The sequence below is a fragment of the Notolepis coatsorum genome (genome assembly GCF_963971535.1).
Source record: "Notolepis coatsorum genome assembly, chromosome: 15".
In the NCBI taxonomy this organism is placed as follows: Eukaryota; Metazoa; Chordata; class Actinopteri; order Aulopiformes; family Paralepididae; genus Notolepis; species Notolepis coatsorum.
Genome location: NC_140179.1, coordinates 56,056,632 through 56,080,481, shown reverse-complemented (window position 1 = coordinate 56,080,481; position 23,850 = coordinate 56,056,632). Strand labels below are relative to the sequence as shown.

Here is a 23,850-nt window from a genome sequence, read left to right as displayed (position 1 = left end):
AGACCTTATCAAATTAGAAAGTACCCCGCATGCACCCCTACACTCCCCGGCTTTTAGCCCCTGCCCCCCTAATTGTCTGTGCACGCCCCTGCTTTTATTTTTATTTATATAGCCTTTGTGGATTTAAGGGAACACGGCAACATTATGGGAATCATATACAGTATTCGCTCCAGAGAGAGACACAAGAAAACAGATACCAGTTTCCTCGCTGTGCGTTCAGTAGAAAGCTATCTGGCTGCACATTAGCCTAGCTTAGCACAATGAATAGAAGTGGGCAGTACTGGTAAGCCTAGGCAATTATGCCCCACAGCCGTAAAAAAATTTGAATCCCTACCCACCTTCAAAACCGCTCTCACGGGAGGCTGCAATTCGAAACTGGCCCCCGTAATTGTACAAACCCCCCCTCCCACCCACCCCCTCCTAATGTACAGTTTCCTCCCCCTCGTATGTATATATTATCTGTTAGGATCTCTGTTTAACAGTACTGTATATTTGCATATCTTGTATCTCACAAATGTAACAGTACTGTATACCTGTATGTCATGTATTGTCATAAATGTCATGATATATATCTGTATGGCCCCTGTAAATGTACAAACCCCCCCTCCCACCCCCTCCTAATGTACAGTTTGCTCCCCCTCGTATGTATATATTTTCTGTTCGGATTTTCTGTTAGGATAACAGTACTGTATATTTGCATATCTTGTATGTCACACATCTAACAGTACTGTATACCTGTATGTCATGTATGTCAGAAATATCAAGATATATATCTGTATGTTGCGTATGTCATTAATGTCATTTTTTATTGAAAATGGGGGACCCTGATGTAAACAAGACGAAAGTCTTTCTCTGGTCTGCATCCCCTTAACAATTATATGTATTGAGCCGTACTGTATTGTACCCATTCTGCATTCTGTTTATAAAGTTTTCAATCAATCAATCAATCACCTCTCCCGAAGTTTAAGCTAGGCTAACCGGTACCGTTTACTTCCATTCATTATGCTAAGCTATGCTAGCTTACAGCCGGATAGCTTTCTACTGAACGCACAGAGAGGAAACTGGTATCTATCTTCTTGTCTCTCTCTGGAGAAGATGGTAAGCTAATTTCCCATAATATTGCCATGTTCCTTTAAGAGAGACCCCGACATTCCCCTTCGGGGCAGGGAAAGCCTTATGAAATCAAGTGTATTCAGTTCACAAAGGAGACATGTTGAGGAAATTTAAGTCCCGGGTTTGGGCAGGGACTCTGGAGGCCTGACCCCGCTACATGGGGCTCCACTGTTGCTCGGAGAAGCGAGTACCGTCCTTTGCCCCGCTAATTGAATTAACTTCATTAACTGAACGTGGGGGAAACTTGCACTTGGAATAGCAAACTCTCTCACAGCTTTGGAACTGGGACGCTACGAGCGGGGGACTGGAGTGTGGGAACTGTAACCGTGTGTACGGAGCATTATAGACACGATACAACCAATAACCAGGAAGTTAACAAAAGCACTTATGTACGTGTAAACAAATACAATCCTAGAGCCAGAGATAACATACTAAGAAAAGCAATATATCAGTGATGAGTTATTCAAAATATGTATACGGTGTAACTCTTGAATAAATTAAACTTCAAAAATACATATATTTTTATCTTTTCATACTTTCATACGCGTAGAATATGGCATAAAATCGCTTGATTAAAAAGGGCTTTTAGCAAAAGCCCCCAGATACAATGTAATTTCCATATACACAGAATCATTGCATATACTGGGATGTATATTCTGCCTCACAACACTGAACTGAAAAAAATAAAAACACCACACTCTGATGAGTGCAGGGAGACCGGAAGTCATCTCCAGCAGCGAAAAAATTTTCCCTCCAGAATTAACCGGCTCCTCATATTTGTCCGATATTGGATTCGAGGCAGCTCAGACGAACAGTGACCACATTGCATATCTGGTTCTGCTGGCGGGGGCAGATTAACGCCTCTCGCCTCCCTCTCTCGCAGACAGTATTGCTTAGGCCCGACCCGCGGCTATCACAGAGCCAGCAGCCCTCAGTTTCACTGAGCAAAACATTAGGCACGTTTCAGTCGTCCCAACCAAATATCCGTCCCGTCATCTGGTAGAACTTCATGTTGAAGGGCCGGTAGAAGTCTCTGAGCCTCTGCACCACCTCAGGGTCTATATTGGGGTGGATCCTCCCTTTGGTTTTGCCCAGGCAGTGGGGCTTGCTGCTGCCCTCGGCCTTCTTGAGGCAGGGGAAGCCCTTGGTCTGGTTGAAGTAAAAATGTTTGTCCGTGATGATCCTCTTGAGGCCCAGGAAGTCCTGCACACGGCCCAGCTCTCCGGCCGGGTCGCTGATCAGCCGCTCGCCGCTGACGAACAGGATCTGCCCGATGGGGAAATACTGCAGCCAGTTGTCCAGGTGCTTGGCGTAGATGCCGATCTGGATGGCGCTCCACGACGTGTCGATGAGCCCCGTGGTCCTGTTTTTGAAGGTCAGGCTCTCGAAGGACGGAATGTCCGGCTTCTTGGACAGCGTCTGCGTGTAGTCGGAGATGGCCCTGGTCACCGGGTCTCTCACCACCACGATCAGCCGGGTGTCGCGGGACATGGCGGAGATCCGGGCTGGAGCCTCTCTGGTCACAAAGTAGCTGGGTGTCTTCTCCATGGTGATCTGGCCCTCCAGGGTCTTGGGCATCAGCTCCCTGAGAGGAGGAGAGAGAGGAGAGGAGGAGGTTAGGAGAGAGAGGAGAGTGAGCAGTCCACTCCTTTGGCATTTTCTTTTATCAAGACAGTAGGAAGGCTGAGAGGGAGACAGAGTAGGGGAGACACATGAGAGAAGGTTCTTTATTGAGACAGTAGGAAGGCTGAGAGGGAGACAGAGTAGAGGAGACACAGGAGAGAAGGTTCTTTATTGAGACAGTAGGAAGGCTGAGAGGGAGACAGAGTAGAGACACAGGAGAGAATGTTATTTATTGAGAGAGTAGGACATCTGAGAGGGAGACCGAGTAGAAGGTGGTTAGGAGGAGGCAGTCGAGTATAGGTAGTTGAGGAGGCGGTATCATGCTGAGGAAGAGGTAGTATATATTCAGACCGGTAAATCTGGGTACTTTGACTTTTTTCACGGCCAGGCCTACTTTTGGGGGAAACACAAACACTGTTCCTGTATGACCGTCATTGAATTTTGGCCTGTAGAAAGAACACTTACAGTACATTCTTTGAAATCTTTGTTTTGTTAGTGCATCATGTTAAAGTCAAGCAATTACTTTCCAACACTGGCCGTCATTGAGCGTCCGTGACATTGTGAAAAGTTACATTTGATCCATTTTCAGGCAAGCTCCTTCAGTCTTCACTATGATATTTTCCCCATTATGCTGCAGGATATTTCCTCATTTCCCTACCTGGACATTTAATATTACCAAGAGGTAATGACCATTTCTGGGCCTTGGTAGTCTTTGGCGTGATTTACATCCCTGTGTTTTGTCCTAAGGTTGTAGTTCATGAACAAACGCCACCCAATCCCTGTTCATTCCTTGAGTTCATTCCTTGAGAGAGAAAGAACATAGAAACAAGAGGACGAAATATTTGTTTGCCTTCCACTCGAATCGGTCAACCATTAATACAATAAACAAGTCTTGCGAGATGCAAATCTGTCTTCGGCATCGTAAAAAAAACGTTAATTCCAATCAATCAACGCTAATATTCGCAAGAGTTTATTTTAGAGAGGTCATATTTATTTAGTCTTTTATCAGGCGTCTGTATCTCCAAGCTCAATTAACCGCCAAGAGGGCATGACCAAATGTTGAGTTAGCGTCTTAGAGTGGCACCCACCACCACCACAGCTATTTTTAGGCACTTGTAAGGGAGCACCTCCATGTTCACTCACCCACTATGCTCACAGCTATTTGTAGGTGCCTTGTAAGGGCACCGCGTTCACTCACTTTACATCCTCGCTCACACAGTTGGCCAATCTGCAAACGGCAGATTAATCACCCGCATTTAGTCCGCAACCATTCTGAGAACTCATTATGTTCTTCTCCCTGTGGCCCACAGGACATGTTGGACGGTATTTGTGAACACGCAACCCTCTCTCCTAGTTAGCTAGATTCAGGGGGTGTAAAAAGTACCCAGAAATTATACTTAAGTGAAAGTATGGGTACCGTCTCAAAATCGTACTCAAGTAAAAGTCAGAGTATCTGGCTAGAAACACACTTGAGTAAAAGTCAAAAAGTTTCTACATTTAAATGTAAAGTAAAAACTTTTTTTTATTCCGGTGCAATAAAATGTTCCGTTTCGTCCTCTTCATCACTCGTTTGTGGCCATCTTCTTTAGCTTGTCACTCTGACGGTCTATTCTTCTGATAGCAGGTGTTTAATCAAAGATCCCCGCTTTCTAGTCTTGCACAAGGACCAATCAGCATGGGTATGGGCGGGTTCATTTTCCATTGATGGGGATTTGATTGGCTGTTTTTAAATAACGTGCGGCCGCAGGATTAATAACGTTAACGTTAGTTCGGCCAGAGAAACAAATATACTAATTAAAATGGTTGGATCTACGAGATTTGTACTTTGTACATTGTAGGTCTGCATTTTAAATGTAAGGAGTAAAAAGTTATGTTTTTTTTCTCTGAAATGTAATTTAGTATCATTATTATTAGTATTACTACCAGCACCTCCATGTCCCCCTGCCCCTCCCCTCTGGTAGATACAGATCACCCATGTGCAGAAGGTCCCGCTTCAGCAAAAATCGCAGCCATACCAACACTAAAATAAGCATACTCCCCCTATACCTCAGAAGTAACTAGTAACTGTAACTAGTTACTTTTTAAAAGTAACTTGCCCAACACTGGTGGTGATCTATCAACCCCCGCCTGGTGGTCTGTGCATAGGGTGACCAAACGTCCCGATTTGTGCGGCACAGTCCCGCAATTTAGCCCTCTGTCCCGCATGCCGCAACAGAAGAAAAATGTCCCGCATTTCAATAAGTGTCCCACATTTCAATAAACAATTTAAAATATATGAATCATTATTGTTTTTGTCCTCTCATTAATCCCCAACCATGCACTAATGCACCGCAAGTACTGTACGTTACATCATAGCCTATAGTCTAACCAGCGAGAGCGTATATACTATACATAGCACCTGGCGCAAGCTGTTTATGTTATGTATAGGCCTACCACTGTCATTCTATTTCATCGCATCTGATGCGTCTAATCACAGGACGACCAAACTCTTCCCACTCGCCGTGCGCTATTGGACTCCAGAGCTGGGACTACAATACAATGAAACGGCAGACGCAATCCACAGCCAGATCACGAGCAGGCTTCATCAAAATGGTCTGGGCTTAGACCGCATATCTGCATATGTGGCGGATAATGCTAGTGTTAACTATGGAAAACACAAATTTGTGTACAAAAAGCTTCACAACGACCACAACAGCATTGTGAAGGCAAACTGTCTTGCCCACATCATTCACAACTGCGCGCATCGTGCTGGCGGCAGGCTGAATGTCGACATTGAGGTAACTTAAGAGTGAAATTGAAGTCAAAGCGAATTTCTCTCTAACATGTCAAGATTTTTTATAAATATGCTCTTGGTCAGAAGGCTCTACTTGAAGCTGCATGGTCGAGTAATAATATAGATTCCTCAAGCACTAACTACCTGTGCGTGCACTATGGTGCTCTCCATGGTGCTGAAAACTTGGAGGCGCATTTGTGTTTGGAGGCACAATGCGAAGGCACATTTCTAGTGTTACAGCCATTTGCTTAGCCTACTGTTCCCCATAGGCAATTTTTTTAATAGTTGTTTCCTATTATTCACTGCTGTTTTAATTTGTTTATGTATATTTCACTTATGCAGGATAACACTCTTTGTAGGCCTACTCATGCTACTCATGTTATTATATGCATCCTGTATATACCTGTGATATATTTACATTTAACATGTTAATTAAAGTAAAAAATAAATCAAATGTATATATGATAAGAAAGTATTAAAAGTATTATCATTTTAATAATTGTACAATTTTGTCAGATTATCATTGAATGAAGAATGTTAACTTTGTAGTGTTCTGGACCGGTTTAGAATCAAGGAAGCCAGTGTAGACAATGTATGCACTTCAGTATCACATTACAAGAGAGATCACAGGTTACATCTTAACTATAGCCATAGGACTCTGGAACCTCTAGGAGTCAGTACCATCGCTGTCGGTAGGTTATTTAACAGCATGTTGGATTGCATGGTATGGTCTTCTATATAATTATGAGTATAATAAGCAATTAAGATGCAACAATATTGTGTTTAATACATTAAATGCTTATATTTTGATAAAAATTATGAATACATTATGTAAACATGATTCTTGCATACGTATTCATTACAGTCCCGCAATTTCAACAAATGTCCCGCAAAATCGACATGCTGTCCTGCATTTGGATCATACGGATTTGGTCACCCTATCTGTGCAACATCAATATGTTTCCTCCGTTTCTGTCTCCCATGTACTACTGTAATACCGTACGTCTTATTTACAGTGTTACTGTACATGTGCACTGACCGTGGCCAGACAGCCTCCTCTCTCCGAGGATAACAAACTACCATCTATCTCCATTTCCAAAAGTCACCTCTGTAGCCCCTGACGGACACTCTGACGGCGAGCGGGGTTCCTTAACCCTTTCACTGCCACACTACCAAACGGTTAACCCTTTCACTGTGACAATACAGAAGGTTAACCCTTTCACTGCCACATGACAAATGGTTAACCTTTTCACTACCACACTACAGAAGGTTAACCCTTTCACTGTCACACTACCAAACGTTTAACCCTTTCACTGTGACAATACAGAAGGTTAACCCTTTCACTGCCACACGACAAAGGGTTAACCCTTTCACTGTGACAATACAGAAGGTTAACCCTTTCACTGCCACACTACCAAACGTTAACCCTTTCACTGTGACAATACAGACGGTTAACCCTTTCACTGCCACACTACAGAAGGTTAACCCGTTCACTGCCACACTACCAAACGGTTAACCCTTTAACTCTGACAATACAGAAGGTTAACCCTTTCACTGGCACACGACAAATGGTTAACCCTTTTCACTACCACGCTACAGAAGGTTAACCATTTCACTGCCACACTACCAAACAGTTAACCCTTTCACTGTGACACTACAGACGGTTAACCCTTTCACTGCCACACTACAGAAGGTTAACCCGTTCACTGCCACACTACCAAATGGTTAACCCTTTCACTGTGACAATACAGAAGGTTAACCCTTTCACTGCCACACAACAAAGGGATAACCCTTTCACTACCACACTACAGAAGGTTAACCCTTTACTATCACACTACAGACGGTTTGAAAGGGTTATGGTACCCAGAGGGTTTCCCCCCGAGACCATTTGAGAGCAGGGATCCATCACACTCATAACACGGAGGAAAGAGCATCAGTTCCCGTCCATCCTGCTATCAGGACAGCGAGTTATGAAATATTGATACCGGGGGGCAACCGTAGTAACTAAGTATTTTTACTCAAGTACTGTACTTAAGTAAATTTTCGAGCTACTTCTACTTTATGTGAGTATTTTCATTTTAGGGAACTTTATACTTTTTACTCCACTACATTTCAAGGAAAATATTGTACTTTTTTACTCCACTACATTTATCTGAACCCATCGGTTAAAAGTTACTTTGAAAAAAAGGGTTTTGCATAGAAAACACAATATACAAAATTTTATAATGTATGAAGATTATTTACTTTCACATTTTAAGCCTGTCAACATCAAGAGGACGTAATCAGAGCAGAATAACAGAACCACATACCAAGTAGAATTTGAATGGAGGAGTTTTACCAGAGTACTCAATTATCTGAGTATTTCTACTTTTACCTAAAGGAACTGTGTACTTCTTGTAAATGAACGCCCTTCACAGCATCTTTCGTTTTTCCCTGTCGATGGCGGCGGGACAACGATGAAAACATTTGTTTCGAAGCCTCGTCACGGAAATATATATACCAGAATAATATGCATGGATAATATTTCCCGGAACGGATAAACTGTGTTTACGGTTTAATATTGCATATATTTGAAAGTTGACTTTGAAAAATAGGGTGTTTGCCGGCGCTATAAACAGTTCCAACCGAGGACTGCGGGGAGATGCTGGCACGGTACCAGGTAGGCACGGTAACCGGTTGTAAAGTGTTTTTTTTTTTTATTCAAGGAAATTGAAACCCGGTGATGAAAGAACGGCCATCAATTTAGCCTCAAATATTAACATTTTGGACGTCGATTTAATTTGGCAATAAAAAAAGAAGAGAAAGAAGTACCCAAATCCTCGGGTTCTTAAAAGCGGAAATACCCTGACAGAATAGGACTCTGGGGGAAATGTTGTCCGTTTAAGTTCCTAACTCAAGTAAAAGTATTCAACATAAATTTACTTTTTACTACTAAATGTAGTAAAAAAAAGCACTTGTTCCATTCCCATCCTTGTATTTTGGTACAAATAGGAATTCTGTCTTTGATACATGCACCTCTATACTCTAAGGGTTGCTGGTCCAGATGAGACCCCCGATGGATTCCTCTTGTCTGGCTCCCAAGTTACAAATATGAATTGATGGCACTTCAAGGCCATTTTGAAATGTTCCAGAGGGAAAAAAAACTTCACATTTGTACTTGAAGACAATAATTGGATAGAAAGGCTTAGTTACTTTCCACCTGTGAACATTTTCTCACCTTGTGCTGTGGGCCTCTCGCTCTTTCTCCCTCTCCCCATCTCTCCCTCTGCTCTCTCCCTCTGCTCTCTCTCTCCCCTCTCTCTCCCTTTCCCCACCTCTTTCTCTCTACTATCTCTCTCGCCCCATCTCTCTCTGCTCTCTCTGCTTTATCTCCCTCTCTCTTTTTCCCTCCCTCTCTCTCTGCTCTCTCTCTCCCTTTCCCCACCTGTCTCTCTCTACTATCTGTCTCTCGCCCCATCTCTCTCTGCTTTATCTCCCTCTCTCTCCCTTTCCCTCTCTCTGCTCTCTCTGCCCCCCCCCTCTCTCTCTACTATCTCTCTCGCCCCATCTCTCTCTGCTCTCTCTGCTTTATCTCCCTCTCTCTCCCTTTCCCTCCCTCTATCTCTCTGCTCTCTCTCTCCCTTTCCCCACCTGTCTCTCTACTGTCTGTCTCTCGCCTCATCTCTCTCTGCTCTGCTTTAATCTCCCTCTCTCTCCCTTTCCCTCTGCTCTCTCTGCCCCCTCTCTCTCTACTATCTCTCTCACCCCATCTCTCTCTCTCTCTTCGCTCTCTCTGCTTTATCTCTCTCTTTCTCTCTCTGCCCCCGCCCTCTCTCTCCCTCCCTGCTCTCTCTCTCTCTCTCTCTCTCTCTCTCTCTCTCTCTCTCTCTCTCTCCCTCTCTCTCTCTCTCTCTCTCTCTCTCTCTCTCTCTCTCTCTCTCTCTCTCTCTCTCTCCCTGCTCTCTCTCTGCCCCCCCTCTCTCTCTCTGCCCCCCCCCTCTCTCTCTCAGGACAGTGACCTGAACCAAAGCGTATGAAAGCAGCCCATGAATCATTAACGCTCCTCCTCTCTCTACCATTTAGAGCATCTGTAGAATACAGCTTTAAAATTCACCAAAGTACGGAATGCAACCCTCAATTATTTATCCCCTCCCTCGCCCCGGTGCTGCTCAGAGCAGAGGAGCGGTGCTGACAAAGCTTCCCGTGCTGCTCCCTGGGTAGAGAGACACCGCCGAGAGGGCGGTCCAGACCAGAGAGAGAGAGAGAGAGAGAGAGAGAGAGAGAGAGAGAGAGAGAGAGCGAGAGAGAGTCAGAGAGAGAGAGACAGAAAGGGAGAGAGAGAGACAGAAAGAGAGAGAGAGACAGAAACGGGGAGAGAGAGAGACAGAAAGAGAGAGAGACAGAAAGGGAGAGAGAGAGAGAGAGAGACATAAAGAGAGAAAGAGAGAGAGAGACAGAAAGAGAGAGAGAGAGAGAGAGAGAGAGAGAGAGAGAGAGAGAGAGAGAGAGAGAGAGAGAGAGAGAGAGAGAGAGAGAGAGAGAGAGAGAGGGCCTTAACAAGGCGGACACCGTCAAATGAACCACTCGAGTCGTCCCGCTGCCGAACTTTTCCTGACGTGACAACAGAGTTTTTCTGCCCCGCAAACATAGTGGTAAACAAGCGCGCTCCGTTTAACTTACACAGATCTAAATAAGACGAGACTGGGCGCCCCGCCGAGGGAACAGCGCCGCAGAAAGACACCAGCTGTCATGCTGAATCTAATGGCTGGTTTCACTGATGGCCTTTAGCTAGCAGCTATGTAGCACTTTCCCCGCTCAATGCGCCAGGATTCTCTCCCCAGCATTTTACACAAACACAGAGACAAGAGCCAAATAATGAATGTATCATGAAAAGGACAAGACAACAACCAAAAAGCATTTATCTCAAATGGTTATTTTCTTTCTCTATGAATTAGATATGGACCTAAACATGTCTGAGAGCATCTACGCATGTGAATGCAGAGTATCTCCCTCAGGTTCCTCAGTTAATGTCAGCGGACGCAACCAGGTCGCTGAACATGAGTGGATCCTGAACCTTGGCAACCATCGGTCACAAGGTCAGCACAAGGGGCGACAAACGCACAGGGAGCGGTCGATGTAGACAGCGTAAGGCAGCTACACAAACAGGAGGCAGCAACACAGACGGGAAGCTGTCCATGTAGACGCCGTAAGGCAACGACACAGACAGACACAGGAAGCGGTCGATGTAGACAGCTACACAGACAAACACAGGGAGCGGTCGATATAATAATAATAATAATAATAATAATAATAATAATAATAATAATAATAATAATAATAATAATAATAATAATAATAATAATAATAATAATAATAATAATAATAATAATAATAATAATAATAATAATAATAATAATAATAATAATAATAATAATAATAATAATAATAATAATAATAATAATAATAATAATAATAATAATAATAATAATAAATGTATTTATATAGCACCTTATATAGGCATAAACTGAACATAGGCATAACATTTGCATCCAGTTGACAGAATAAAAGCGTGCAGACCATAAGAATAGGTATAAAGAGACAATAAAAGTAGTGCAATGTAGAAAGTGCAGACATAAGAATAGGTATAAAATAAGTGTTGCTTGAAAGCATGTGACCCCCCTAACCCTAACGCTAACCCCCCCGGAACAGCGACACATGTAAGCCACAGCGACACAGGTGCATCTGTGATGCGTTTGTCGGCCCACAGTGACCTTTACTCGACCCCGGGCCTCTCCGTGTCGGTGGCCTCTCTCTCCTACAGCTGTGTGCGGGGGAGGGGAGAGGGCATTAGATCTGCCCCAGCGCCTGCAGTCTGCACTCAGAGCTCAGACCTACAGTAGCCCCCCGCCCTGGGGGGTCGGCCTGGGGGGTCGGTCGGTGATGATCCTTGGGATGTCGTTCAGTGTTCCCCCGGCCTGCTAAGCTGACGTACATTATAAGCTATTTCCGCCCCGATCTCGCTTAAAATATGTAAATAAAGTCGTTGACCACAGGAAACGTATAGTCAAGCCATAGGTAATATATAAAAATGTATAATGTGTCCGTATTACAAATAAGTACATATATTCCATATTCTAAAAATCTAAACTTTTAACGTTGAATGAACCCGAGCACTCGCATAGGAGGCAAGTGTCTTTACCTCAAGACTACCAAGACACTTTTCTGATAGCCTCGCCCAAACCCTAACCACACTGTTACCTTAAACTAATCATAACCTTAACCCTAACCCTAACCACACTGTTACCTTAAACTAATCATAACCTTAACCCTAACCCTAACCACACTGTTACCTTAAACTAATCATAACCTTAACCCTAACCCTAACCACACTGTTACCTTAAACGAATCATAACCTTAACCCTAACCCTAACCACACTGTTACCTTAAACTAATCATAACCTTAACCCTAACCCCAACCTTAACCCTAACTTTCTACCTTACTGTTAACCCCTTAAGCCTGACAGGCCCGGTATCAGGCCGAGATTTATTCCACGTCATAAATAGATCAATCAAATAGATCAATTTAGTACCACCTAGTGGTACTAAATCCAGATTTAACTCTGCCATTGGAAAGAGGAGATTTGGCCCGGTCCATAGATGTATGACTTGGCCATAATAAGGTAATTTATAGGCCTGATATTCTATATTCATATTTCAAATAGCATGTGTCCGGAAGTACTGTATCTACAAAAAACCCTGTAAATCTTCTGTCCTTTATTAATTTGATTATATTTTTTGTACACTTGATCATAATAATTTATATTCTCCTTTGGTTCATTACATTTTACACAAGCATAGTAACAGACACAATATTCCTGACACTGGAAATACATCCCCTGAGGTCCATAGATGTCCCTAGATACCAAGAACATGCAAATGGACCTTGTAGAAGTGGAGCAATCTTCCATTTACTTGGTTATGTACTTTTTGGCACATTTTCTGAAAAGGGCTTAAGAGTTTAAATGTTAAAACAAACTCTCATAGTATTGCTGTGTTTGTATCAGGGAGGATGGGTGGCTGAGAGCACTCACCCGCGACCACAATCATTGTTGGTTTGACTCCCAGTCATTGTAATGGCAAATTTAATCGCAATCGCAATATCTGTCAGAAAAATCGCAATTAGATTATTTCCCAAAATCGTGCAGCCCTACAATCACAGTTATTTGTTTTGGACTTTTGCCGATACAAAACATAAATACATTACTTATACAATATGTAAATATATTACTTGCGGCTGTAACATAATGTACATTATATGTACCTTTTTCCCCTGTGGTCAGAATTTTAAAAAAGTTAAAGAAACAGAGTTTTAAAGTGGCTCAGGAGGTAGAGCAGTCGTCTGGTAATCGGAAGGTTCCCGGTTCGATTCCCGCTCCTCCCAGGCAGCATGTCGAAGTGTCCTTGAGCAAGAGACTTAAACCCTAATTGCTCCCGATGAGAAGGTCATCAATTAGGGGTTAAGTGTCTTGCTCAAGGACACTTCGACACGCTGCCTGGGAGGAGCGGGAAAACAATGTTGTTTCCGAAGGTGAGAATGCCATCGCTTGCCGGTCCCAAAGACAATAATATAAGTCTCCTGGTGCACAGGTGCAAACACATAGGTCAAACTGAGAACCATCTGTGAACGCATATAGGAGACATAACCTGACATGTCAACGAAGAACAAACAGGACAAATTATTGATAAGGAGTAGGAGCTCCAGGACACCGACAGGAAGTGGATCCGGCTTGTCTTCCTGTTTATCGACCGCACGCTGTGATCACAGAGCCGCCGCCCCCTGCTGGCCATCGAACCGGAAGGAAAACGCCTCCAAACCCCTCTACGATGCAAAAGAGGACATCATGCGCTTAATGAAAAAGTCATGAGTCGGTTCTAAAAAGTAAGCATGTATATTTGATAACCTGCATCCCGCGCCTGTTGTGTTTCTGCTAACATGCACTCACGGCGTCGGCGGTGCTGCCGAGGTGGATGGAGGATGGGGGGGCGGACGGAGGCTCTCGGGGGGCGCTAAGTGGGTCGGGTTGGGGGGGGGGGGGGGGGGGAGGGGGGGGGGGAGGGGTGGGGGGCGGGGTGCAAAGTGCAAGACGGCCAGGTTTGGAAGGTCACGGTGTGTGGAAGTCATTGAGGCGTCATGTATATCCAGGTTGATGTAACTTTTATAGTTATTGGAAGCATGGTTTCAGGTCTCTCCGAGGGGTTCTCTCGTGTGAAATGGACACCGCCGGGGGCCGCGGCCTCGTTCTGCAGCCAAGCGGAGACTTCCAGATGTCTGGCACCGGCCAACAGTGGCCATATATTACATCATATATTTAACTTTTCTCATTTGTGTACCTGCTTAGGTTGATTTTATGTGTGTGTGTATAGGGGCGACGGTGGCTCAGGAGGTAGAGCAGTCGTCTGGTAATCCAGAGGTTCCCGGTTCGATTCCCACTCCTCCCGGGCAGTGTGTCGAAGTGTCCTTGAGCAAGACACTTAACCCCTAATTGCTCCCGATGTGCAGGTTGGCACCTTGCATGGTTGCCTCCGCCATCGGTGTGTGAATGTGGTGAGTGAATGGGTAAAATGTGAGGAACAAATTGTAAAGCGCTTTGGATAAAATGCAGCCATTTGCTATTTGTATAATAACAATAATAATTCATTACATTTATATAGCGCTTTTCTAGACACTCAAAGCGCTCTCCACAATGTAGGGTGGAAATTGCCTCCTTCACCACCACTGGTAGCACCCAACCTTGGGCTACGCAGCCTCAATGGCTGCCATACACTGACACCAGGCACACATCACACTACACAATGGCTGAACAGCTCAGGAGACAGGGATGGATATCAGCCAATTAAGGGGAAGGGATGATTAGGTGGCCTTGAAGGGGATAAGAGAGGGCTCGGGGGGGGGGGGGGGGTATGTGGATGAACAGGGAAGAAGAAACCGTTGTTTATGACCGCGTGGACGAATAACCCCGATGCTGTGTTTTTTACGAGCGAGTGCGTAAGCTAAGCGACACGCCGCGGGCACACACAGCGTACTCAGAGATTGTCTCCACCTCATATGGTCCTAACTAAGCGGCCGCTAGCTGCCAAGTCTCATTGGGGGCAACTCTATTCCCCTCTTTTAAACACAAAAATTCCAAGCCGCGCGGTAACGGCATAAAACGTGACTCAATGAGTCCTTTGTACACTTGTCTATAAAAAAGACCACTTCAGAATAAGAGGGCCTGACGCATCACTGCTTTCATTTCCCTCTCGCAAAGAACCACCTCGTAATACTCTCTCTCTCTCATATATACACACAAATGGTGACTCACGTCTGCCCCTCCACTGCGAACGTGCAGAGAAAATGTTCGCCATAAATCGGTTGCATGTGGCCGTTTGACAGTATATGAACTCCGGTGTATGGACCTGGTCCTGGGGTTTTCAAGGGGAAAGCTGGAAGATGGCCGATCAATATTATAGGAAAAGCAACCCCTGGCTGACGACCAGGGCGTCCATCTGGTATCATAAAAGAAAAAAATACTAAATCATTTTGCTGGCTTGAATGGGTTAACGCAGGTATGCTTTCCATGGAGGATTGTTATGAAGACAGTCATTCATTGCGTTGATTATTCAAAGAAAATGTACGACCTAAGAAGTACAGGGTTGGAAATATCTGCAACTATTAAGCCCAAATTACAGTAGTCTATCATATTAACAGTCGATTGAAAAAAAAGGCTTGACTTAAAACCACGTGGGAGAAAGATGTTGGGAGAGAGATTAAAGAGGAACTATGGAATTAGACTGAATCTTTCGGCTATACTTCAGCCTGTTAAATCCGATCGCTACTCGTAAATTATATAAAGGATCAAATGAAGAGATCACAATATTTGCTTGGTGTAATAAAGAAGTTGGAACAATGGTACATAATGCTTTATAGCTGTGAGAAATAAAAATGTTACGAAAATAATATTGTTTGTAAATAACTTATTTAATGTGTCACTAACAAAGAATCCTGCATTATGTATGCTAGAAATTTTACCTGACAATTTACAACAATGTCAAGAATTATGGCGTCGCCTAGCTACACTTTGAGGTTGCAGTGGATAGAGCTCATGTCTAAGACCACTAGCTACTCTATGAGCGGGTAATATGATCAGAGATCTTAGAGATGTTAAAAACAGGTCATTATCTACGCCAGCCAAATACATTTCTGTGAATTGTGATGGTTATAGATTGAGACTTATAGGTCTGTGGAGCTGGTCAGGTATAGTTTCTTTGTGGTTGGACCACTAATGGGGGGGAAATGGTGACTGAATTCATGATGGGTTGTTTGGGCTTCTGTGTGGATGTAATACAACTTGTTTTACTGGTGAATGAATGAATGAATTGGTGAACGGTCCGGGTGTATTCGGGCCGTTTGTGTTTTCCTTCGGTCATGACGTGCTTTATCAGGGGGTGGTGTGTGCTTGGATGGGGATGTGGTGGGGATTGATGTGTGGGGTGTTTGGGGGACTGGCTGTTCCTGGGGGGGGGGTTCACATGCTTTCGAGCAACACTGTACTTATTGTACTTATTTTATGCCTATTCTTCTGTCTGCACTTTCTACACTGCACTACTTTTAATGTCTTTTATACCTATTCTTATGTCTGCACTTTATGCATTGCTTTTATTCTGTCAACTGTATGCTAATTGTATGCCTATGTGTAACGGTTGTCATATTGTCACCTTAAACTTCGATGCCCCGAAGGAGTTTCGAACCTGTGGTCTCCCACACCGTGGGCAACAGCACAGACCGCTATACCAAGAAGTGAAATCACTGCTTTGTAACGTGTCTATGTGTCTTTTGAGGATGAGAGTGAGTTTAACCCATAGTACCGCTACTCACCCCAGTCACTTCACAACATCTGAAGTCCTTCGTGACTGCGCTTCGTGGTACCATCCGTTACATAAATGTGATGCATTATATTTTGTATTATTATTGTTATTATTATTTATTATTAGTATGTGTGTTATTATTCTTATAATTTTTTGTATTGTTATTATAATTCGTATTATTGTTATTATAATTTGTATTATTATTATGAGTAATTATTATTTTATTTGATAAAATAATAGTTGATTGCGTAGGTTGGTGTAGTATATGAGATTTGTACATTGAAAGGAAAAAACTTAACTAAAATAAATAAATAAACAAAGGACAGTATACGAAATATGACTGAGGGGGGAAGTGGAAACAAAAAGACATCAACTCTATTATCCAGAACCCAACAGGACCAGGCCTTTGGACCGGAGCCAATGCCTGTCAGCGGAACGGAGAGAGAGAGAGAGAGAGAGAGAGAGAGAGAGAGAGAGAGAGAGAGAGAGAGAGAGAGAGAGAGAGAGAGAGAGAGAGAGAGAGAGAGGGGGAGAGAGAGAGAGAGAGGGAGAGAGAGAGGGAGAGAGAGAGAGAGAGAGGGAGAGAGAGGAGAGAGAGAGAGAGAGAGAGAGAGAGAGAGAGAGAGAGAGAGAGAGAGAGAGAGAGAGAGAGAGAGAGAGACACACACAAGTGGGAGGAGTTCTTGTCCACTCCTCTCCCTCTCTTTACACACAAGTCTTTTGATTAATCCTTCCTGTCCCAGCGGGACGCCCTGGCAGGCAGAGACCCTCCCACAGGGCTCCCCGCCGCCAGGGTAACCAGATAATAATCTTGTAATTGGCTCAATATTTTAGCTGTTTCCAGAAGGGAGACCAGGCGGCTGGTGTGGCCCTCGATGGCTTCGGCTCAGCGGACATTTTCCAGGTCAGTGGGGGGGGAGCTAGTGGAGATCAGGAAGAGAGGAGAGAGAGGAGGAGGGAGGGTAGGGCAGGGGGGGGCGAGGGACGAGAGGGGGGTGATTTAGAGCAGTGGTTCTCAAACTATTTCACATCAAGGACCCCCAAATAGACACATACTAGGTCAAGGGCCCTTGTTTTTGTTCCAGGGACCCCCCATCTGAGAATGTATTTGTTGTTAGACATTGCAGATTTCCACACCTGTCTATTCTATAGGTGGGGAGATAACAGTGGAGAGAGCCTATGATCAGAATAGTCGTGTATTCTCTCATTGGGTTCACTTCTATACACTTCTATATTCATTGGGAATATATGTCATGAGTGTAGCTGCAGCCATGTTATCCAAACTTCTTCTGTTTACTTTGTTTTTGTTTTAAAGGTATGGTGAAATGGGCAGCTAGGTGGTGTAGTGGGCAAGGCGCTCACCATCAACGCTGGAGACGCTGGGTTCGAGTCCAGCTCTCGGCGTTGCTATCAGCTTGGCTGGTCGTTCATACTAACACAATTGGCAGTGTTAGGGGTGGGAAAGCTGATGGGTGGGTCGTGGGCGTTGTGGACAGCGACCCCTACAGTTCAATCGGGGCACCTGCACAGCAAGGGTAGGATCTGGAGGGAGGTAGTGTGACCTTCCACACGTTACACTCTCCCGGTGAGAATCTGCGCTGCCAGGCTGGCTGCCGGCTGGCTGCACATGTGTCGGAGGAAAGCATATGACAGTCTCCGGCCTCCCGGACCAACAGTAGGGGGGAGTGCGCAACAACCAGGAACGGGGTTGGGAATTGGTATAACGACTAACAGTGGGATGGGAGAAAAAATCAGAAAAAGGGGTGGGGGGAAAGATAATACAAAAAAAAAAAAATGGTAACATGTTGATGATGACTTATGGGGATCCTAATAAACATAAACATAAACATAAACTTCTAGTGAATTAAATATTAGACTAGAAATTAAACTAGAGAGAGAGGAACCCTCTCAAGGACCCCCCAGAACGTGAAAGGACAGGGAGGACATGTCCCCTGTATGTCATAGTAGTTGTTCCTTTGGTTTCCACCTACAGTACTACTGTATATGTCTCAAAGAATGTGCCTAACACTGTCATGGGAATGATAATCGCGTGGACACCTGATACTCAATCAGTTGAAATGTTCATCATAATTAACCGCCAATGTTATTGTTCATCCAAATGATGTATTTGCTGTGTTGTTAACACATCGGCTTTCCACGTCTTGTGGGGGAAACCAGCACAGATTTCCAGGACAACATTGTCAAAGATTCTATGGCTAAGACTAAGGTGAACATTTGTTTTGTACCAACAAAAATTATGTAGATCTAAAATGGCTATACTATGGGTTGAAGTTCTACGCTCTGTCCTGCTTTACTGTCCTGTGAACCCCTCAACCCAGGAGATTCAAGATTCAAGAGGTTTAATTTGTCACATACATACGAGGGCATACAGTGAAATGCGGGTGGATATGGGGCGATAATGGGTCCCATTGTCTTGTTCCCCTTTTTAAAATAAAGTTTGTAGAGATTTTCCCATTCACTCTTACTCTTGCGTTAGGTTCTTTATATATTCCCTTAATCAATTTAATAAAAGTTTGGTGGAATCCAAAATTCTCACATACTCCAAATATGAAGGGCCATGACACCCGATCAAAGGCTTTTTCAGCATCTAATGTCAATGTCAGCATTTGTTGCTTTGTTTGTACTGCATAATCAATGATGTTAAGAGTACACCGCACATTGTCGCTTAAGAGACGATCTTTAACGAATCCTGTTTGGTCCAGGTTAATTATATTAGGTAGTATGTGAGAGTCTGGTTGCTATAATTGATGTGAATAATTTTGTATCTACATTTAAGAGGGATATTGGTCTATACGATGAACAGTCTGTAGGGTATTTTCCTTCTTTAGGTATAACAGTAATGATTGCCGAATTCCATGTGTCCGGCCAGTTTCCTGTTTGTAGGATCTCATTAAAAACTCTACATAAGATGGGAGTAACTAGGTATCTAAACTCCCTGTAGAATTCGTAAGTAAATCCATCACTTCCAGGACTTTTTCCCGGTTTACCCTTCTGGATGACCTTTAGGATTTCTGTCTCTACTATTGGTTGTACTAATTCATTATTTTGTTTAATGGACACTGTGGGAAGGTTTAAAATGTCTAGGTATTGTTTAATTTTCTGTGGGTCCACACCTATTACTTCTGGAGTGTAGAGGTTTTGATAATAATCCTTAAAACATAATGCTATTTTCGATGTCCCCCTCTTATATGTGGAGTTGTTATCCATGATAGTGGCTATTGCAGTTTTTTCTTTCTGTTTCTGTATGTGGGGATAAGTAGGGATGGATATTAGATGTATACCATAGAGAGCGAGTCGGCCCGGCGGGTGGCAGTATGGACTGATGAGAGTTATACTGCTACAGGATAGAATTTAGCGGCGGCCAGTGTTGTGGCTCAGCTGACTGTTTTTCTGTCCACATTAGCGTCGGGTAGTGGGGCTACAGGACCAGCCGACGCTGAAAACATTTTGCATGTTTTTGGTGTTATAGAGATCTTGAATCAGTCGCACGCTATAACTGCGGGGAGGATTAGGATGCTATCAACGTTTGTTAATAGGCATTTCTGGTTGGAGCAATCTCCTCTTGGGGAAGAAGAAAGGTTTTCTCTCCTCACGGCTCCTTTTTCCACAGAGGGACTCTTTGGTCGTTCTGCGGAGACGCAGGCGGTTGTTGACCTAGGTCCCACACCGCCTCACGCTATGCAGCCAGAGGTTGGAGCACGGCCTCGTCAGCGACTGTGGCGAGGCCCTCGACAGGCGGCCATGTTTCCCCCGCCAGTGGTACCCTGGGCGGAGAGTCAACAGGGGTCCACAAGGCCGACAGCCTTGGCGGCCGAGGGATCGGCCATGTTGGATGTGCTCGGCTTGGAATATACAAGCCATCGCCATTCTGCCGCGAACAGCCCGCTCCCCGATCACTCCTTTTCCCGTCACCAGCGGAAGAGGGGCTCTGATCGTTTTCCTTTGGCTGCGGGCCGTGAACCTTCTTTGAAGCGCATGCGGCCCCACGTTTCGCTTCTCATGGGGACAGGGGCTGACACCCAGTTGATGGCTGAGCATGGGTCTGTCCGTGAGAATGTTGTGCTGTCACGTGGCTCCCGCGCCACACGTTGTGCGATTGGTGAGCCTGGTGTTACGGCTGACACTATTTACAGTGGTCAGCAGGGGGACTCGAGGCCTCTTTGTTTGAATGCTCAGCACGGGTTACCCCGACCTCGCCTTTGCCAGGCGGGGTATCACGTTGATGCCTCCCACTCCCGCGAGATCGGCAGTGGTCTGCAAAGAAGAGGCGCGCGTGATTTGGGTGGTAGCAATATCACTGCAGGGCTACGGTGTGTAGGAACCCATGGGGTCCTCACGCCTTGCATGTCTGGCTGCGGAACAACTCCTCAGCATGCTCTAGAGGGGTGTTCGGTGGGGGAGCATGTGTCAACTAGTTTGATGGCAGCTTCTCCCGTATCAAACCGGCCCTTTCTGTCGGGGTCCCCCCTTGGGTGCGACCGCCCTGTCCGCTTTGGCGGGTTCAGAGGCTACGCACAGCGGGAGGGACCGGGCCACCTATCTGCTGTTCCTTGCGACCCAGCGTCAGTTGACGGCGGGTGCACTCTGGGATTATTATCACATATGGCGACAAGAATGCCGTTTGTTGAGTTGGGTAGAGAGAACGTTGAGGCTGGGGCTTGTTTTGCAGTTCGCACAACCCCACCCTCCGTTCTCAGGTTTGGTGCAGACCCTATTGTCAGGGTCAGCAGCAGTGACAGCTCTGGCCGACGAGATCCAATCTCTGTTGACGAAGCATGCCGTAGTCGTGGTCCCGAGAGAGGACGCGATGTCAGGCATCTACTCCCGTTATTTTCTGGTGCCCAAAAAAACGGGAGGGGTCAGACCTATACTGGATCTGTCCGCGTTCAATCGTCTGATTGTGGCGAGACCATTCAGAATGTTGACGTCAAACACCTGCTACTTGCTGTCAGGGTGGGAGACTGGTTCACCTCCATAGACCTGAAGGATGCGTATTTTCACATCCCGATTTTCCCTCCTCACAGGAAATACCTACGGTTCCTGTTTCAGGGCGTAGCGTACGAATACCAGAGGTTGCCGTTCGGCTATTCTCTGGCTCCCCGCACATCCACCAAGTGCGTAGAGACTGCGCTGGAGCCTCTATGTCGTCAGGGGATACGAATTTTATTCTATCTCGACGACATTCTGCTCCTCAGCCGGTCGGAGGAGGTCGCCAGGTCTCATACCAGGCTGGTGGTGGAATTCCTCACCAAGCTTGGTTTTACTGTGAACTGGAAGAAGAGTACGCCTCTTCCCAGTCAACAGGTGGAGTACTTGGGCTTGACTCTGAGGTCAAGACCCATGATTGTAACCCTCTCGGAGCAACGGAGGGTGTCTATCCTCCACGCGCTCGGGGGTTTCCGCCTGGAAAGACGGTCACGGCGCTGCAAGTGATGCGCCTGCTCGGTATGATGGCATCTGCTCACGCGGTGGTCCCTCTTGGCCTCCTCTTCATGAGGAGGATACAGAGGTGGTTCTCCAGTATGAGAATAGACTCGGTGAGGGACAAATGGAAACGGTTGACGGTTCCTTTGTCAATATGGGGGGATCTCGCCCATTGGAGGAGGCCTGGTATCCTCACCAATGGGGTCCCCATGGGCAGCAGGCGTTCACACGTCACGGTCTTCACCGACGCTTCCCTCACGGGTTGGGGAGGGACGTGTCGGACCGACGCAGTGGGGTGCAGCTGGACGATCCATGCTGCCCGGTCTACCCTGCACATCAATGTGTTGGAATTGAGGGCGGTCCTCCTGGTCCTCAGACGGCTCGCCCACCTGGTGGTAGGCGAGCACGTTGTGGTCAGAACGGACAGTATGACGGCAGCGGCGTATATCAACAGGCAGGGTGGAACACGCTACACCCGTCTGCATCGGGCGGCGGTCGAACTCTGGCTATGGGCATCTCGCAGTTTGCGCAGTCTGAGGGCGCTCCACATCCCTGGCAAGGAGAATGTGGGCGCGGATATGATGTCTCGGGGCGGTCCTCGTCGCGACGAGTGGGAACTGCGCCAAGACATAGTCAGGCAGATCTGGGATCGCTTCGGGGAAGCTTCAGTGGATCTGTTTGCAAGCAGACAATCTCACAAGTGCCCCTTGTGGTTCTCGGTCAGCCGGGAAGACAATCCTCCCTTGGGGGTGGATGCCTTCTCGATGTATCCATGGCCGCCCGGGCTTCTGTACGCCTTTCCCCCCATACAACTGTTGAGTCAGTTGTTGGAGCGGGTACGGAGGGAGCACAGGACCATGATCCTGGTTGCGCCGGACCGGGGCACAGCTGTGTGGTTCCCGGTCCTGATCCAGCTACTGGTAGCCCCGCCGTGGCCTGTTCCTTGGTCGGGGAGGGCCCTCTCTCAAGCGTACGGGTCGCTGTTTCAGCCCCCAGTGATGCGCCAGCCTCAAATGGTTTGGCTGGTGAGAGGGTGAGTCTGGAGAGGATGGACCCTTCTGTGGTTGACACCATCTGGAATGCGCATGCTCCCTCCACTATCGCGCTTTATGCGGGTAGGTGGCGTATGTTCCAAGAGTGGTGTAAGGCGGGCGGCAGGGACCCGGTGTCCTGCCCCCTGGATGCTGTCCTTATTTTCCTTCAGTCTCTCCTTGATAGACTGTCGGCTTCGACGGTGAGGGTATATGCGGCGGCTATATCCTCTTATCATGAGGGGTTTGAGGGTGTTGTATTGTTCAGCCACCCTCTTGTGAAGCGTTTCCTGCTTGGCGTTCAACGCCTTAAGCCGGTGAAACGCTCTCTGGCTCCGAGCTGGGATCTTCAATTGGTCTTCGGTCGGTTGTCCTTGGCCCCGTTTGAGCCTCTTGAGCAAGCGCCGTTGGAACAGCTGTCGTTCAAGACTGCGTTCTTGCTGGCCATCACCTCCTCTAAACGCGTGGGTGAGCTTTGTGCTCTCTCGGTGCGGCCCGAGTGTCTGTCTATTCGTTCCGATAGCGGTGCCACTCTGCGGCCTAATCCAGCCTTCGTGCCAAAAAAATATCCGGAGTTCTTTCCGCTCCAGGGATATTATGGTTCAGGCGTTTCATCCGCCTCCTCACGCTAGTGAGTTGGAGGCGGGCCTTCACCTGTCATGTCCAGTCCGGGCTTTGGGTATTTACCTCAGCCGTACTCAGGGCCTCAGGGCTACCGATCAGCTCTTTGTCTGTTACGGTGGCTCTCGTGCTGGTAAGGCACTGTCGAAACAGAGCCTGTCCCATTGGTTGTGCGAGGGCATTGCCCTTTGCTACACGTTGGCCGGGCTGGCTCCCCCTGGGGGCGTCAGGGCGCACTCCACTCGTGGGGTGGCGGCCTCTGCCGCCCTACTGGGTGGGGCCTCGGTGGAGGACATCTGTGCTGCGGCTTCATGGTCCTCACCGGGTCCCTTCGTAAGGTTTTACCTCATGGACATGACC

At 46.2% G+C, this 23,850-nt stretch overlaps 1 pseudogene across 1 annotated transcript in view; it reads right to left on the bottom strand.

The window, feature by feature from the left end:
• Positions 1–640: 640 nt before the first annotated feature.
• Positions 641–23,850, bottom strand: part of LOC311242061 (heparan sulfate glucosamine 3-O-sulfotransferase 3A1-like) — an 88,596-nt pseudogene continuing 65,386 nt past the window's right edge. The window contains exon 3 of the transcript XR_014620994.1: positions 641–2,698. The product of XR_014620994.1 is annotated as a heparan sulfate glucosamine 3-O-sulfotransferase 3A1-like (transcript). The remainder of the gene's footprint in view (positions 2,699–23,850) is intronic.